The sequence below is a fragment of the Saccopteryx leptura genome, chromosome 3 (assembly GCF_036850995.1).
Source record: "Saccopteryx leptura isolate mSacLep1 chromosome 3, mSacLep1_pri_phased_curated, whole genome shotgun sequence".
In the NCBI taxonomy this organism is placed as follows: Eukaryota; Metazoa; Chordata; class Mammalia; order Chiroptera; family Emballonuridae; genus Saccopteryx; species Saccopteryx leptura.
This window is the reverse complement of record NC_089505.1, coordinates 77,147,312-77,164,330: the sequence shown is the minus strand read 5'-3', so window position 1 is coordinate 77,164,330 and position 17,019 is coordinate 77,147,312. Positions and strand designations below refer to the sequence as shown.

Sequence of the window (17,019 nt, the reverse complement as noted above, 5' to 3'; positions counted from 1 at the left end):
ACAGACAGGAATGGGGAGAGATGAGAACCATCAATCATTCGTTTTTCATTGCGACACCTTAGTTGTTCATTGATTGCTTTCTCACATGTGCCTTGACCATGGGGCTACAGCAGACCGAGTAATCCCTTGCTTGAGCCAGCGACCTTGGGTCCAAGCTGGTGAGTTTTGCTCAAACCAGATGAACCCACGCTCAAGGTGGCAGCCTTGGGGTCTCGAACCTGGGTCCTCTGCATCTATCCACTGCGCTACCACCTGGTCAGGCCAAACATCACTTTTACATAATTGTAGTTTTTAAATGTAAAAAAATATTTGATAAAAACACCCTCTTATTTTAAGATTGAATCATGGCTTCTTCGAGTAGGCATATAAATGTAAGAATAGTCCTGACACTTTCTGATATATATATGTAGCTGTTACACACTTCAACATCAAAGGCGCAGTATTTCATCATTTCTGACACGTGCATATATTGCCTATTTTCAAGTTCCCCTTGGTGATCAAGACAAGAATTGGGCTCCTCATATTGTGTGTCATAGTTTTGAAGAAATGCTCTGTGACTGGACAAAAGGAAAATGCAAAGGAATGCCTTTTGGTATTCCCACTGTTTGGTGTGAACCTAAGGACCACAGCAGTGACTGTTATTTCTGTCTGATTCATACAAAGGGCACTGCTAAGAAAAAATGGCATATGGTCGCATATCCTAATATTCCTTCAGCAATAAGACCTGTCCCACACTTTGAGACACTCCCGGTTCTAGTTCTCAGTGGTTTTATTTCTTCTAAGGACGAAGAAAGTGAACATGGTGATCAAGTGTATTTTGATAAGATGCATGAGGAGGTCGTTGTAGAATCTGAAGGGTCTTCCTCTGATGCCAAGCAGTCATTAACCCCTCAGCAGTTTAGCCAACCAAGTTGAATGACTTAGGAAGAGATTTGGGCCTATCAAAGAAAGCAGCTGAGTTATTATTGGGTTGGGGAATAAGTTCGTAGCATTTTTACCGAAGACTTATTTAAACAAAAACAATAATTATATCAATAAGTTAATCAATTATATATTCGCCGTTGCTGTTTACAACCTCTTCCCACTTCTCGACCAATTTGTTGATGCCGTTCTGCCAAAAATCGCCTGGTCTGGTGTCAAAGAAGTTGAGCCAGTTTTTAAGGACCTCTTTGTTATTGAAGGTAATGCCCTTCATATGGTTTGACAGGGAGCAGAAAAGATGGTAATCGGTCGGTGCAAGGTCCAGAGAATACGGCGGATGCTGAACGACCTCCCATTCGAGCTCTTGGAGTGAGGCTTTGACGACTTGTGCAACATGGGGCCTGGCGTTGTCATGAAGTAGTATGGTTTGACCATGTTGATCAGGTCTTTTCAGTCGAATAGCCTCATTCACGCGGTGTAGCTGGGCAATGTAGAGCTCCTTGTTGACTGTGGCATTCTTTTCGAGCATTTCCCAGTTCTTCATCGAATTCAGAAGGCCTTCCGCTGTGGCACGTGTCATCGACGTCAAAGTCGCCATTTTTGAACTTTGCAAACCATTTCTGTGCTGTAAACTCGCCTATGACACCTTCTCCATACACGTTGCAAATGTCCCAGGCTGCTTCAGCAGCTTTTGACCTCGATGAAAAGCAAAGAAGAGCAGGTGTCGAAAATGTTGATTTTTGCCTCCTGGGTATTCCATTTCTAAGCCTCAAAACTAATAAAAAATTAAATAACTCAAAAATACAATTAACATAGTTTTATAGAGCAGAAAGAGTTTTATCAAATGAATACTTACCCTTTGCCAAACAGCAAACAAATCATTCTAAAATAAAAGAAAATATAAAAACGCTACGAACTTATTCTCCAACCCAATAGCTTCCAGGCTTCAAGAAAAGAATGTACTTCACTGGTCAGCTAAAGTATCCCATTTCAGGAAGCATGAACATTTTTGTGTACTTTTTTCTGAAGACAAATACTTTGTTTACTGTCATATCAGTAGTCTTGTCAGCCAGCTAGGTGTTACCACCTACAGTCCAACAGAATGGTGGCTATTTCTTGACAGCTCTAAACAGAGTCTGAAATGTGTTCTCCTACACAATGATAATGTTTATGCAGCGGTTCCAATTGGTTCTTCAACTCATCTGCGAGAAGATTATAATGACATAAAAATTGCCCTCGACTTACTGAAGTATGAGGAGCATAACTAGATCATTCGTGTGGATCTTAAATTTCCTGCTAGGACAACAGAGAGGTTTCACAAAGGATCCTTGCTTTCTGTGTGTGGGACAGCCGAGCTTGGGAGAAACACTGGACACAGAAGGAGTGGCCGAAACATGAAGCTCTGGAAGTAGGGATGCAAAGTATGTGAATGAACCTGTAGTTAATCAAGACAGGATCCTTTTTCTCCCACTTCACATCAAACTTGGCTTAATGAAGCAGTTTGTTCAGGCTTTGAATAGAGAAAGTGAATGCTTTCAACATATTATTTCTGCTTTTCTTACCTTGTCTTTCGAGAAGACAAAAGCAGGTGTATTCAATGGACCTCAAATTCAAACCCTCATACGTGACAAAGAGTTTGCCAGGAAGATGAAAAAGGAGGAGAAAGCAGCATGGAAGGGTTTTTTTTTTTTTTTTGGGGGGGGGGGGGCGGTTGACAGTTACAAAGAACTTCCTTGGCACAAAAAAGCAGAAAACTGAACTTCTAGTTCAAAGGATGCTGGTGGCTTTCTGCAACATTGGATGTAACAGGAGTGTTAAGATTCACTTCCTGAACAGTCACTTTGATAAGTTTCCCGAAAATCTTGGAGCTGTTAGTGATGAACAGAGTACTACTGGAGAATCAAATGAGATTGTCTTCAACAATTACACAAACACAAAAGCTACAAATGCAAATTTTTGCCTGAATAGAATTTAAGTTTTGCATAAAATTTATGATTAAGATAAGTGTCTTAATATGTTCTATTTTGAAATTGTAGACAAATTCTGATGCAATCATATCTTTTAGTGTATTAGTGTATTTACTGCATTATATAAATTATATTTTCACAAAGATGATGCCCAAGAAGACATTCTACTTCATTATGTTAAACTAAATGTTGAAAATTTTACAGTAAGATGAAAACCTAAAATCTTGAATTGCAAAAGAAACTGTACCTTACAAATAAAACTGTCAGATTTGAGATCAGCACACGAATTAGGGAAGAGCAAGTGTTTTTGTGGATGCAACAAAAATTTTGTTTCTCAAGGTAATTCACAAACCTGGTATTTTCCAAGTAGTACTTATAAATTTCTAATGTGAATGACTTTCTGTACTTAACTTTCCCCCCAAACTCATGACTCTTGGTTTTAGAAACTTACTATGCAGTTTATCTCTTTTACTTTAAAAGGAAACCTAGTATAGTTATTTTTTTTTATGGTTATGGAATGTTATGTTAATGACCTACTTAGCGATTTTAAGAATGGCTTCTGTGCAATGTAATGGCATAGAGAAATCAACTGGAAAATGCAGGTAATTTCACAGAGGTCACACAAACTTTCATCTTTAGTGTATTTCAGTTTTTCATTGAAGAGTAACAATTATATCATGGTTTTTAAATTATTCTTGGCCCTGGCTTGTTGTCTCAGTGGTAGAATGTACAAGTCGGTACAGAAAGAAGTGACTATCTGCTCAACCCCTCTGCCTCTTGTTTCTCCCTTTCTCACTCATGCAGCCATGGCTCAATTAGAACGAGCTGTCTTCAGGCGCTGAGGCTGACTCCCTGGTCTCCACTTCAGGTGGTAAAAAATGGCTCTGATTATAAGGGAGCAGACCCCTTAATGGGCTTGTCAGGTGGATCCCAGTCGTGGCACCTATTGGAGTCTCTGTTCTTCCACTCCTCACTAAATTAAGTTTCTCACATGTTATTAGTGATGTTATCAGTCAGTTTCTTATCTCTGCCAATGTGTTCATCTGAATACTAGGTGGTGTCCTGTCACTGTTCTGACATTTCATGAAGTGAGCACACACAGGACACTGCTGTCACTCTAATAGTTGCTTCACAATAAAGAAACCTGAATCCCAGTAGCAGTGAGGCTGTGGGACTAGGTGGGAGATGACAAACACCCAAGATGCCGAGTTGATGTGAACACTGGAGAGTGGACACCTGTTTTCATGCTGCAAAACTGGCTCAATTTGGGAAAATTAAATTTGTGTTATCCCTTCCTGGATAGGTCAGTTGGTTAGACCATCATCCCAAATCAGTTTGCTTGTTTGATGTCTGGTCAGGGCACATACAGTAACACATTAATGTGCCTGACTGTCTCTCTCACTAAAATGAATTTTAAAAAAGTATTTCAAAAAGAATCTTATTTTTTCTCTAGAACAATTAGGTGGTATCAGGAAACGTTATAAGAACATTATAATATTGTGCCTTGTCTTTCACCTGCGCACGAAATGTATTGGAAATTGGAGACTCTATATCAAAACTTATGTCCCCTATTTGAATAAGCATGTCTCGCTTTCTAGAGCAATGGGAGAAGCACTTGAAGTGTAGGGGGGGAAAAAAGACACTATCTTTCCACTCATGTAGGTGAGATGAGGAGGCAGACGACACAGTTGAGAGATCTAAAGGTCACGGGGGAGTCCAGACCTTAGAGCAGTGCTTATCAAACTTTTTAAAATCGGGGCGCATGTAAAATCCTACAAATAATTGTAGGCACACTATATACAAATTTCTGAGAAATACGTTGTAGTAAGTCAAGTATTAAAGAAAAATATAAAGTACAAGCGTGTTTTTATGGTAACTAAATGAAATACAACAAAATTAACTTCTGACTTTAAAGTTACATTTTTCAGTTATGCTTTTTAAGAAAAAGGGTTAAAATGAACAAAAAAGTTATCTTTATATATGGATTCATTCTTAGTAAGATTTAGTAACTTCAGATCCCAGCCCAAATGTGTTAAGTTTTTTCATTCTTGTGTTTACGAGAAACATGAGTCTGATGTGTCCTGGTGATTTCTTCAATGTTTGGGCATATATTTGAATTCAAGGCAAACTCATTTCCTCATTAATACGTTAAAGAATTCCTTTTTTGTGTGTGTTTAAGGTAGAAAATCCTAATTCACATAAATAGGATGTTGAAGGTTGTTGTAAAATGTTCAAAGCTTTTTTAGATATTGCCACAATATTTTTTTTATAGAAATCCAAAAGGCTTCGAGACAATTCCTTATGTTTAGTCATCCATGATCAGTGGATATAGCTGCCAGTTTTTCTTCTGTTAATGTTAAACCAAAATCACTTGAAGCTTCCATGAATGAGTTTCTAATAGAACTGTACTGTTACTGTTAAGTGATGAAAAATGCTATAAATTAAATTCTGTCCGTCAGCCTCCAAGTCCTATTTTATTTAAACTTAACTTTTGCTCACTCCTAGAATTGTATTCTACAATATCACTTCTTTTGAGAAATCTATCCATTTTATTTGGATGTGTTTATCTAAAATTAATATAATGTGCTGACCTGTGATGGCGCAGTGGATAAAGCGTCGACCTGGAATGCTGAGTTCCCCGGTTCAAAACCCTGGGCTTGCCTGGTCAAGGCACATATGGGAGTTGATGCTTCCTGCTCCTCCCTCCCCCTTCTCTATCTTACTCTCTCTCCTCTCTAAAAGTTAATAAAAGTAAAAAAAAAAAAATTAAAAAAAAATTAATATAATGTGTTAACAAAAATAGCAGTATTTCCGTAATGAAATGGAATAATAGAATATATTTTTGTATCTGGGCACGTCATGAACCAGCTCAGCTCGTAATTCCAGGTCACGAATGGGAACAGTGCAGAATTAAGAAAATACGGGGTCAGGAAGGCCCTGTAAATGCTGCTGGCAAGAACAAAGCACAGGCCCTGGCCGGTTGGCTCAGCAGTAGAGCGTCGGCCTGGCGTGCGGGGGACCCGGGTTCGATTCCTGGCCAGGGCACATAGGAGAAGCACCCATTTGCTTCTCAACCCCCTCTCCCCTCCTTCCTCTCTGTCTCTCTCTTCCCCTCCCGCAGCCAAGGCTCCATTGGAGCAAAGATGGCCCGGGCGCTGGGGATGGCTCCTTGGCCTCTGTCCCAGGCGCTAGAGTGGCTCTGGTCGCGGCAGAGTGATGCCCCGGAGGGGCAGAGCATCGCCCCCTGGTGGGCAGAGCATCGCCATGCGGGAGTCTGTCTGTCTCTCCCCGTTTCCAGCTTCAGAAAAATTCAAAAAAAAAAACAAAAAAAACAAAGCACACCCAAAAACCACATCTTGCTTTATTTATAGGCCAAAATGAAGCCATTAGCAAGTCTTAACTTTACACCAAACAAAGGATATAAGAAAGGTACCTCCAGTCTTTCCAGGTAATATGGGGTGTAGTGTAAAAGAATCCACCACAGCTTAACAGCTTTTTGCAACCTAATCATGCAAGTGATGTGGGGCGGTTGGGCAGACTCAGCTTACAGCCAATTCCCCACACCTCTGTTTCCCAAAAAATCTAAACTCCAAAAACCTGTTGGTTTTTTCGTCCCCAACAGGCACATATTTCTCTAGAATACCATAGGGTGCACCTGGAAATCTAGGGCAGTAGTCCCCAACCCCCAGGCCACAGACCACTGCTCCGTGGTCCATTTGGTACCAGTCTGCAGAGAAAGAATAAATAACATTATTTCCGTTTTATTTATATTTAAGTCTGAATGATGTTTTATTTTTTAAAAATGACCAGATTCCCCTCTGTTAAATCTAAGACTCACTCTTGACGCTTGTCTTGGTCACATGATACATTTATCCATCCCACCCTAAAGGCCGGTCCCTGGCCCAAAAAAGATTGGGGACCACTGTTCTAGGGCACACCAGGGAACCTGGCACAGAGTGAGAATCTGAGAGTGGTTTCATAAGCTGCTACTGGAAAGAGCTGTGAGAAGCGGGTTTGTCCTGCTGTCATAGAGGAACAGCTGGTCTCTTCAGCAAGTCTTGTGCTCCTGCATTCTTTCTGGACCCTGATTATACTCCAGTGACCTCCATCATCACATTAGCAGTGTGGGCCGAAGTCCTCCCCTTGGACTTTGAAGGTCACCATTATCTGGCTCTTTTATTGCTTTGGGGACCTGGGAAACCTGTGCACGTAGCTGACGTTATGTGTGCTAAGCTGTTTTTTTCACTTAGAAGTTTATGAATGAAGTGGTAGAGATCCTGTAGTTGGGTGCAGAAATTTCAAAATACCTGGGAACATTACTCATGTCTACTCTTTTTGTGTTTTGTTTTTTTATGTAAGAGACAAGACAGAGAGAAGAACAGATAAGGACAGACAGGAATAACAGAGATGAAAAGCCACAATTCTTTATTGCGGCCCTTAGTTGTTCATTGATTCCTTTCTCATATATGCCTTGACTGGCATGGTTACAGCAGAGTAAGTAACGCTTTGCTCAAGCCCGCAACCTTAGGTTTCAAGCCACCAACCAGTTTCATGTCTGATTTCATGCTCAAGCTGGTGATCTCTCATTCAAGCCAGAACCCTGGGTTTTGAAACTTTGTGCTCTGCAACACGGTGTGATGTTCTTTCCACTGCACCACCACTTGGTTAGAGAGATACCATGTTTCCAGATTTGTCATTTTTAGTCCTGTGGAGGTTTCCCACAAGACCCTAAACAGTGTAGACTCAGTGATTTCATCTCAGCACATATGGGAATTGATGCTTCCTGCACCTCCTCTCCACCCTTGTCTCTTATCTCTTCTCTCTAAAATAAGTAAAAAAATAAATAAAGACCAGGTTCTGACTCCTAAGATCAGACATCCTTATCAAGTGCACAATGAAATAGCCTAATTTAGTTTACTCAATACCAACGGCAGTTTCAATATATGATAAGACACTAGAAAGGATGCAGGGCTCAGAATTTAAACTTGACACAATATATTTAAAAAGAAAATGATATGGAATCTTTTTTAATGTAACAACTTCTAAAATCAATGATTTAAGAAATTGAGACTGCCTCATATTTGAAAAACAATGGTAAGTTCTGGTTTTGGCAAGTTGGCTTAGCAGTAGAGCATCAGCCCAGTGTTTGGAAGTCCTGCATTCAATTCCTGGAAGGGTGCACAGACTAAGCAACCATGTCCCTCTCCACTACTCCCCCTCTCCCTTCACTCTATTTTTCTCCTCCCCTCCTGCAGCCTCGGTTTTATTGGAGCAAGGTGGCTCCATGGCCTCAGCCCAGGCACTAAAATAGCTTGACTGCTGAGCAACAGCCCTAGATGGGCAGAGCATCACCCCCTAGTGGGCTTGCCAGGTAGAACCCAATGGGGAGTATATGCAATAGTGTCTTTCTGCCTCCCTGCTTCTCACTTCAGGGAGAAACAAAAATCATAAGCTATGGTTATATCACCTGATACGGTTGAAAGTGGGGTCCATGACCCCCTCTCCCTTAAGAGCATGAAAGGACATTAAGATACTGGACATTCAAGTTACCACCAGGCATCCGGATTGACTTACCTAGGTGTGGAAGGTCCCCTAGCTTACTTATTGTCAATCTTTATTTCCCACACTCAAATCCTCTATTTAATCCTACCTGTTAGAGAACCGGTTGCTGACCTGCGCGTTAGGAGTCAGCCTGGCAGATGACCCCCTAATAAACTTCTCTTGCCTCCCCGGGGCTAGGGAACCTTGTTGGATGGGATGCGCTCTGTACTCAATAAAGCCTTTTAAAATATAAAAATAATAAACTTCTCTTGTCTGAACTCGGGTGTCCTCCTTCTGCCAACTCTACATCACCAGTGCTAATTTTAAAAGTTAATAACTACTGCAAGAAAGCCGAGTCAACAGACACGTTATCTCAATAGCTTTTTTAAAAAAGTGAATTAAATGCGAGATGTGTAATAAAAGTAGTAAATCCAATGGGCCCTCAAAAAAAAATTTTTTTTTCTTCTTCCCCTTCTGCTCCCCAGCCCCCTCCCTGCGCCCTTCTCTCCGGGCCCCTCCCTCTCCTCGGGGTTTCTCCCCTTTCTTCCCCTCGCGCTCCTCTCCCTGGTTACTGTCACTCTCCCCGTCGCGGTCCCGTCCCCGCGCACTCACACGTTGTCGTCTCTTCATGGCCCCTCACTGACCTCTCCTCCCCTCCCGTGTCTCTCTCCGTCCCCTGACCCCTCCCAGCCCCGCTCTGCGCGTCCCCGGGGCCCCTTCGCTGTCGCCGCTCCCACACAGCCCTCCCCGCGCGGGGCCGGGGGCTCTTCTGGGGACCCCGCATTCTTGCCCCGAATCCCCGCCCCATGGAGAGTGTGCTCTTCCAGAGCCGGGTCTCTTATTAAATGAGGTGGGGTCTTAGGAGGGGGTGGCTGCCCCCTCAGGACCGAGGCAGAAAACCCCGCGGCAGGAGGATCCCACGCCCGACGGCGGGGAACACGGGCGGGGCGGCCTCAGTTTCCCCAGAAACCGACAGGAAGCGCACACCCGGCAGCGAAGCGGGCAGGCTTGGGGCCTCTCACCGGGACTCCGCACTCACCGCTGGGGACTCGGGAGCGGGGCTCTCGGCGTCCGCAGCTACCCTCAGGCTCCCCGCGTGCAGGAATGGGGACGGGGAGAGTCAGGTTTAAACCGGGAAAACTGCCTCCCGATTCCGCGATACTTGCTCTAGGGCTGCTTCCGCATCTGTAACAACCTGCGCGTGCGCGTTCCCTGAAAACCAACGAGGGACTATTTCCTTAGTGAGCACTTCTGCAATTGGCTGGTCGTAATAGGAGGCGGGTCTATAGCTGAAGGACAGACCGGAGAAGGGCTGGATCTGGGGTTGGGTCTGGGCCATCCACGTGCTCTCATTGGCCTTTTCTTGTGTGTTGATTTGAACTTCGTCATTATTCCTAAATTGGAGTGTTTTGTCCAAACTTTGTTATAATCACCTTTCACAGATTCAATTATTATTATTATTATTTTATCAAGTTAGAGGCAGCGAGGCGGAGACATAATAACCGCATGCCCACAGCCCAGCCAGGATTTACTGGCAATGACCCTCTGGGGCTGATTTTCTACCCATCTCAGGCTCCTTATTTGGCAAATAACGCATTGAGAAAGTGCTTTGGATGATAGCGGTTTCATCACTTACTTTATACATCAAAATCATGGGAGAAAGATATGGGGTGGGGATTATATGAAATGAATTTGTGCCTGATCAGGCGGTGGCGCAGTGAAAAGAGCATTGGACTAGAACAGGGGTCCCCAAACTGCGGCCCCCTGAGGCCATTTATCCGGCCCCCACCTCACTTCCAGAAGGGGCACCTCTTTCATTGGTGGTCAGTGAGAGGAGCCTAGTTCCCACTGAAATACTGGTCAGTTTGTTGATTTAAATTTACTCGTTCTTTATTTTAAATATTGTATTTGTTCCCGTTTTGTTTTTTTTACTTTAAAATAAGATATGTGCAATGTGCACAGGGATTTGTTCATATTTTTTTTATAGTCTGGCCCTCCAACAGTCTGAGGGACAGTGAACTGGCCCCCTGTGTAAAAAGTTTGGGGACCCCTGGACTAGAACATGGAGGACCCAGGTTCGAATCCCTGAGGTGGCCAGCTTGAGCGCAGGCTCATCTGGTTTGAGCAGGGTTCACCAGCTTGAGCCCAAGGTCGCTGGCTTGAGCAAGGAGTCACTTGGTCTGCTGCTGCTTTCCACACTCCCTACCCCACCCCGGGTGAAGGCACATATGAGAAAGCAAACAATAAGGAACTAAACTGCAGCAAAATAAAATTGATGCTTCTCATCTCAATCCATTCTAATCTGTCTGTCTCTATCTGTTCCTCTGTCTCTGTCACACACATAAAAAAAAAAAAAGAAATTGATTGATGATAGATTAGGAAGCCAGGAGAAAGTAAAATAGAAAAATTCCTGGGATGAGATAAAAAGTAAAAATGTATGTACAGGTACTGAAATTTCTTTTACATAGGCAGGAATAAAATATTTAAGGTGATTAACATGATAATAACAATCATAAGGCAGAAGAGGTGATTTCTGCTGTGCTGGGATTCCTGCCCTAGATGGGTAAGAAAAAGTAGATTATCCTTACATTTCAAAGGCATATTATCAAGTACTTTTTTGTAGATGCAAAAGACGACAGGCTTGATTAAGGTAAGCATTGACATTGTCAGAGAAAATGACCTCCTTAGAATATGACTACCCACCACGAACTGCTTTTTATTAGAAAGTTTTAATTTCAGATCATCTTGTGTGGTGACTCTAGGTCTCTGAGTTTGCAGGGCCACCATGCAGGCCTCCCCTGAGCTTGTCGAGTTCACTGGGTGGCCCTATAAGGCCAGTGGCCACAGCAGTTGTGGCCGTGCAGGTTCTCATTGGATTTTCGCAGACAGTAAACAGTGGAGACAAAAAATGGTGGGTCGTTCCTTTTATTAAAAGTGTCTTACCGGCAGACAAGCAAACAGGCAAGAAAGACCGCTTCCCTCTCATTCAGAGATCACAAAGCCCTGACCCATTCTCTGATTCCGCAACCCGGAACATCTCCTCTGGTTCCTCCTGGAATCAAAGGCCCCTATCAGCCTCAGTGGAGCAACCAAACCCCCTCTACTCCAGTTCTACCACTGCACTCCTTCTATCCTGTCTGCAAAACCAGGTGAGTAAAAAATTCCTTTAGCCCCTCCAGAGCAGGAACGTAATCAGCAATTTAAAATCTGCTGCTCTGAGAGCAAGCAGTGTAGCCTTTCACAGACTACATACACATGGCGCTGCCCAAGCCAATGCAAAATATAAGCAAGCAAACTAAAAAAAAATTTTTTACAAACATATATGCCCAACAGGCCCCCTTTTCACCCACGCTGTTATAAAAAAAAACCACAAACATTTTGATTGATTTCTTAACTTGATTACACTTATGCCTCCTCAGTTTTAATCTCCAGTTGATGCTTATGTACCTAAAAGTTTAAGCCAGTTTTTTTCATCAAATCATTCCATAAGCTTATCTTCTGAACATGTTTTGTTTGTTTGTTTGTTTTAATTCAATGTTCAGAGTATTTTAGGAATATTTCGAAGGTAGATTATAGAGATTATATGTTGTTCCATAATATTGCAACTAATCATGTTGGGATAAATGTGGTTTCAACGTTGACACCAATTAACCCAAATAAATACGTGGCTGGTGAACTTTTCATCAAATTTAAAACTTCTGGAGACTGGTAAATTATAGGTGAAAGCCAAGAGTTTATTTTGTCTATGGGAAGTTTTATTGAAGAAGGAGGGGCAGGCCCCTCTTTGCTGAGAAAAAAGAAATGAAAAGAATACAAAGGAAAGGAGCGAGCAGGGGTAACCAAGTCATAACCCAGTAATAAGTTAACTACATCCCATAGTTCTCTAAATGGATGCTTAAAGTTACTTACAATATAAAGCAAGAATAGCAGAATCTATATATCACTATGACCAGTGATCTGGAAAGCCCTTCCCCATTGCTGATCCCATTGAAACATTCCCTCCCCTCTCCTTGAGTCCTGACAAACTTTAAACAAAGAAATCACATGCCTATTGCTTAGATACTGTAAAGGCATATAACCTGTAAGAAAATAAATTTCGAGGAGCACGTCTTTGGACCTACTAGCCTTCTATGCTCTGCCAGCTTTTAATAAATTCTCTTTTCCTCTGATAAAGTTATCTGCATGTCTGTCCTCCATCGGGTCACTTCCTTCTACATTGTTGCTTGTAAAACTTGCAAGTGAAATGAACATATTCACAAAAGAAAAAAGACTATATTTACATTTAATGGAAAGTTCCAACATATCTCACTGTAATATCACTATGAAACAGATGCAAATTCTTAGATTATTAAAGACAGCAAAATTATTACAGACTTCAAAATTTTAAAACACACAAGCACTAGTGTGACCTGTTGAATTAAACTCTATCTCAAAATGACAGGCTGTTTTTCAGCACACATGGAACATACAATATTTAACATGGTCAAATATTTCAAAATTTAACCTGATAGAGTTGGTCATTTTGAATGTGAATTGAGGAGGCAGCAAACCTCCCTTCTGTTTTGGCTTTGAGAGGAGATAAACCAGAAGGATACAAAAAAATGAATCCAGCAGTGATAACTGTGTCAGCCTGTTATAAAGTAATTACATCCTATAGTTCTCTAAATGGTTGCTTAGAGCCTCTTGCCACACAAAGCAAGAAAAGCAGGCTCTGTATGTAGCTATGACCAATGATCTGGAAAACCCTTTGCCCCTTGTTGACATCACAGAAACTTTTCATCCCCTCTCCTTGAGTCCTAAGAAACCTTAAACAAGGAAATCATACACCCATTGCTTGGATACTGTAAAGGTATATAACCTGTAAGAAAATCTAATTTTGGAATCTCATGCTTTGGTTCTACTAACTCCACATGCTCCACCAGCCACCAGCTACTAATAAATTTTTGTTCCTCCATTACTGCAGTTTTCTGAGTGTCACCTCCATTGGGATCACTTTGTTCTATTTATAATTTCTCAACAAAACTGGCTTTGGCAGGCCTCTACTTCCTGGCAGATTGCTCTTGCCACATACCTGGGTTTGATAGATAATCACTATCCAGCTAATAAAATTATTCAATTTGCCTTAACTACTAGTTTGTTGTTCCTGGAGATCTTATGATCACAGCTTATTACTACTGCCCTAACAGTATCTACTGATGGCTCCAACTCAGAAAAAGCAGGATTTTACTGCACAAATAAAACTCAAGTTAAACAAACTTCTTATCAATCAGGACAAAGTATAGAGCTACTTTGCTTTTAGTGTTGGCCCTATTTTCTGCTCAGCCCCTTAATGTATACTGCAATTGTGCACATACTGTCAAAGTAGTCCAAGTTCTTGAAACTGCAACCATGGGCCATACTCATTCAGAGGAATGTTTCTATCTATTTACAAAGCTTCAGAAGATTATACAAGCCCGCCAATATCCATGATTTATTGGACACATAAGGTCTTATTCTGGACCTCTTATCCAGGACTTCTACCTGAAGGCAATTCAAAATTGTTCAATTTGTAGCCCATGTACAGGCTATAAGCCCTTATGAGATGGCTCAGGCAGCCCATCAGCACCATCATCAGAAGGCTAACAGCCTTTGGAGAGAATTCAGTCTTACTTGAAAACAAGCTTGATTGATTATAATTAAATAACATCTTAATTGTCAAATCCACTCCCCAGTCTCTTCTACTAGAATTAACCCCCCCCCCAGGACTTTGTCCTAATTACCTGCGGCAGATGGGTGTGGGGTAGGTTGGCAATGGGGGAAAGTCACTTGGAGAACCAGGCCCAGGGACTTTCCACCGAATCTGGGGATTTTCCACTGAGTGCCAAAAGAAATGGCTCAGGAGTGCTTTGAAAAAAACAACTGTCCAATGAAATTTCACCAAGACCCATTACCACACCACCAACCTACCAATGCTATAAATTACACCCCCACCCACCCCCGCAGGAGAAGCTGCATGACTTTCCTGGCCCCTGTCTTGCGGACCAATGAACCTCGCCCAGGAGTACTCCAAATAAAGCTTTTGCTTGTCCATACTTGGTGGCTACATCTTTCTTTCTTCCTCAGCTGAAAATGCCTTATATTTGGTGCCAAAATCTGGGAGGAGCTTGAACCCACAAGGGCTGCTCCCCTCCCCTTCCCTTCTGAGGAAGACCAGGGACCTCCAACCTCCTACCCACTTCGGCACATGGTGTGGTAAGTACGCTGCCTCTGGCCTCCTCTCAGTTCTTTCCAACTCTGAGACTCCCTGTCCATAATCGCAGCTGTGTCAGGGACCTCCTACCCTTTCCAAGTGTGTGTGTGCCCGTGGAGACATCCTGGACACTCCCACTCTGCCTGACTGTCCGGTGGCCAGAGATTGAGTTGCGGGAAGCCAATTCTCATCTCTGATCACCCCAAGGCTGAGGGCGGCCACGGGGGCACAGGAATCTAAACCTGACTGAAAAACACCCCTAGGGTGACTTATCCGGAATCTCTCAAACACTGACCCCTCCCTAAAGAAGAAGAAACTGATCTTCTTCTTCACCGTGGCCTGGCCACAGTACCCACTGAATAACCAGACCAGATGGCCTCCTGAAGGGACTTTCAACTATAACACCCTCACCGATTTATAGAACTATTGCCAGAGAACTGGGAAATGGTTGGAGACCCCTTACATTCAGGGCTTCTGGTATTTGCACTCCCGTCCTAATCTCTGTGCCCCCTGCTCTACGGCACAGGTCCTTTTAGCCAGAGAAACCTCACCTAAACCCTCCGTCCCTGATCTTTCCTCCTTCACCGAACCCCTGGAGGAACTCTCTCCCCTCCTGCTCGACCCCCTCTGCTCTATCAGGGTCCTCCTCTCCCTTCACCAGATCCTGTTTCTCATTTGCCTGTCCCTTTCTCTCCTCCCCTGTCAGTGCTCACACCAGATCTCGCTCCTATGCCTTCTCCGCAAGGTGGCCAGAGCGGATAGAGTTGTTCGGGTTCATGTTCTTTTTTCCCTCTCTGATCTGTCTACAATTGAAAAGTGTTTAGGAGCATCGGCCTGGCGTGCGGGGGACCCAGGTTCGATTCCCGGCCAGGGAACATAGGAGAAGCGCCCATTTGCTTCTCCACCCCCCACCCCCTCCTTCCTCTCTGTCTCTCTCTTCCCCTCCCGCAGCCAAGGCTCCATTGGAGCAAAGATGGCCCGGGCGCTGGGGATGGCTCCTTGGCCTCTGCTCCAGGCGCTAGAGTGGCTCTGGTCGCGGCAGAGCGAGGCCCCGGAGGGGCAGAGCATCGCCCCCTGGTGGGCAGAGCATCGCCCCTGGTGGGCAGAGCATCGCCTCTAGTGGGTGTGCCAGGTGGATCCCGGTCGGGCGCATGCGGGAGTCTGTCTGACTGTCTCTCCCCGTTTCCAGCTTCAGAAGAAGAAAAAAAAAAAAGAAAAGAAAAAAAAAGTGTTTAGGCTCCTATTCTTCTAATCCTACTGCTTATACCAAGAAATTCCAAAATCTCACTCAGGCATATGATCTCTATGTTATCATGTCTTCTACCCTTACCCCTGACGAACAGGACGGAATCCGATGGCGGCACGGACTCATGCCGATCAGGTTCACCTCACAGACGACCAAATGCTAGTTGGGGTCCAGACGGTCCAGACACAGACCCCAACTGGGATTATTACCAGAAAGGACAAACAGCTAAGAGGTGACAAGACCAAATGATTGGATGTCTCATAGCTGGCATGCAGAGCACAGCCCAAAAGGTAGTTAACTATGACAAATTGAGCGAAAATCACTCAGGGGCCTGAGGAAAATCCAGACCCCTTTTTGAACCACCTCATTGATGCTATGGTCCTCCATACTCATTTAGACCCTACCTACAATGCCGGGGCCACTGTATTAGCCACTCACTTCATTTCCCAATTGGCCCCGGACATTCGGAAGAAACTAAAAAAGGCGGAAGAGGGCCCCCAAACCCCTATCTGAGCTCTGATGAACATGGCATTTAAAGTTTTTAATGGTTGGGATTAAAGGCCGAGGCTGCTCACCAGGCCCACATGCAGCAGAAGGTGACACTCCAAACCCAGGCTCTTGTGGCAGCCCTGAGGCTGGCAGAGCAAGAGGCAAGGCATAGGAGGTGCCCGACTCAAGTCCAGGCTGCAAAGAAGAACCCCACCAGAAGCTTGCTTTAAATGTGGCAAAGAGGGTCACTGGGCCCAGCAGTGCCCCTGCCTGAGGCCACCCATTAAGCCCTGCCCTGACTGCAAGCAGCCCGGACACTGGTGGAGCGATTGCCCCTTTGGTCAACAGGCTCTTCCTTGGCATCTCCACGCAGAGGACAAGCCACCCAAATGGGAGGCCACGCCAGCCAAGCGGGCCCACCACTTGAACTTCTTGGTCTCATGGATGACTGACGCATCCCAGACTCGAAGACCCCCGTCACCCTCGCCGAGCCCAGGGTAGTGCTACAGGTAGTGGGTAAGTCCATCTCATTTCTTGTAGACACAGGGGCTACCTTCTCTGTCTTACTATCACACTCTGGACCTCTAGTTCCCTCACAGGTCTCGGTTATGGGAGTGGATGGGACC

General features: G+C 43.9%; 1 long non-coding RNA gene across 1 annotated transcript; it reads right to left on the bottom strand.

Moving 5' to 3' along the window:
* Positions 1-7,291: 7,291 nt before the first annotated feature.
* On the bottom strand, positions 7,292-9,615 carry LOC136399381 (uncharacterized). Its single transcript, XR_010750144.1, has 2 exons — positions 9,469-9,615; positions 7,292-7,710 (listed from the first exon to the last, which is right to left on the bottom strand). It is a non-coding gene; the product is annotated as an uncharacterized lncRNA (long non-coding RNA).
* Positions 9,616-17,019: the final 7,404 nt, after the last annotated feature.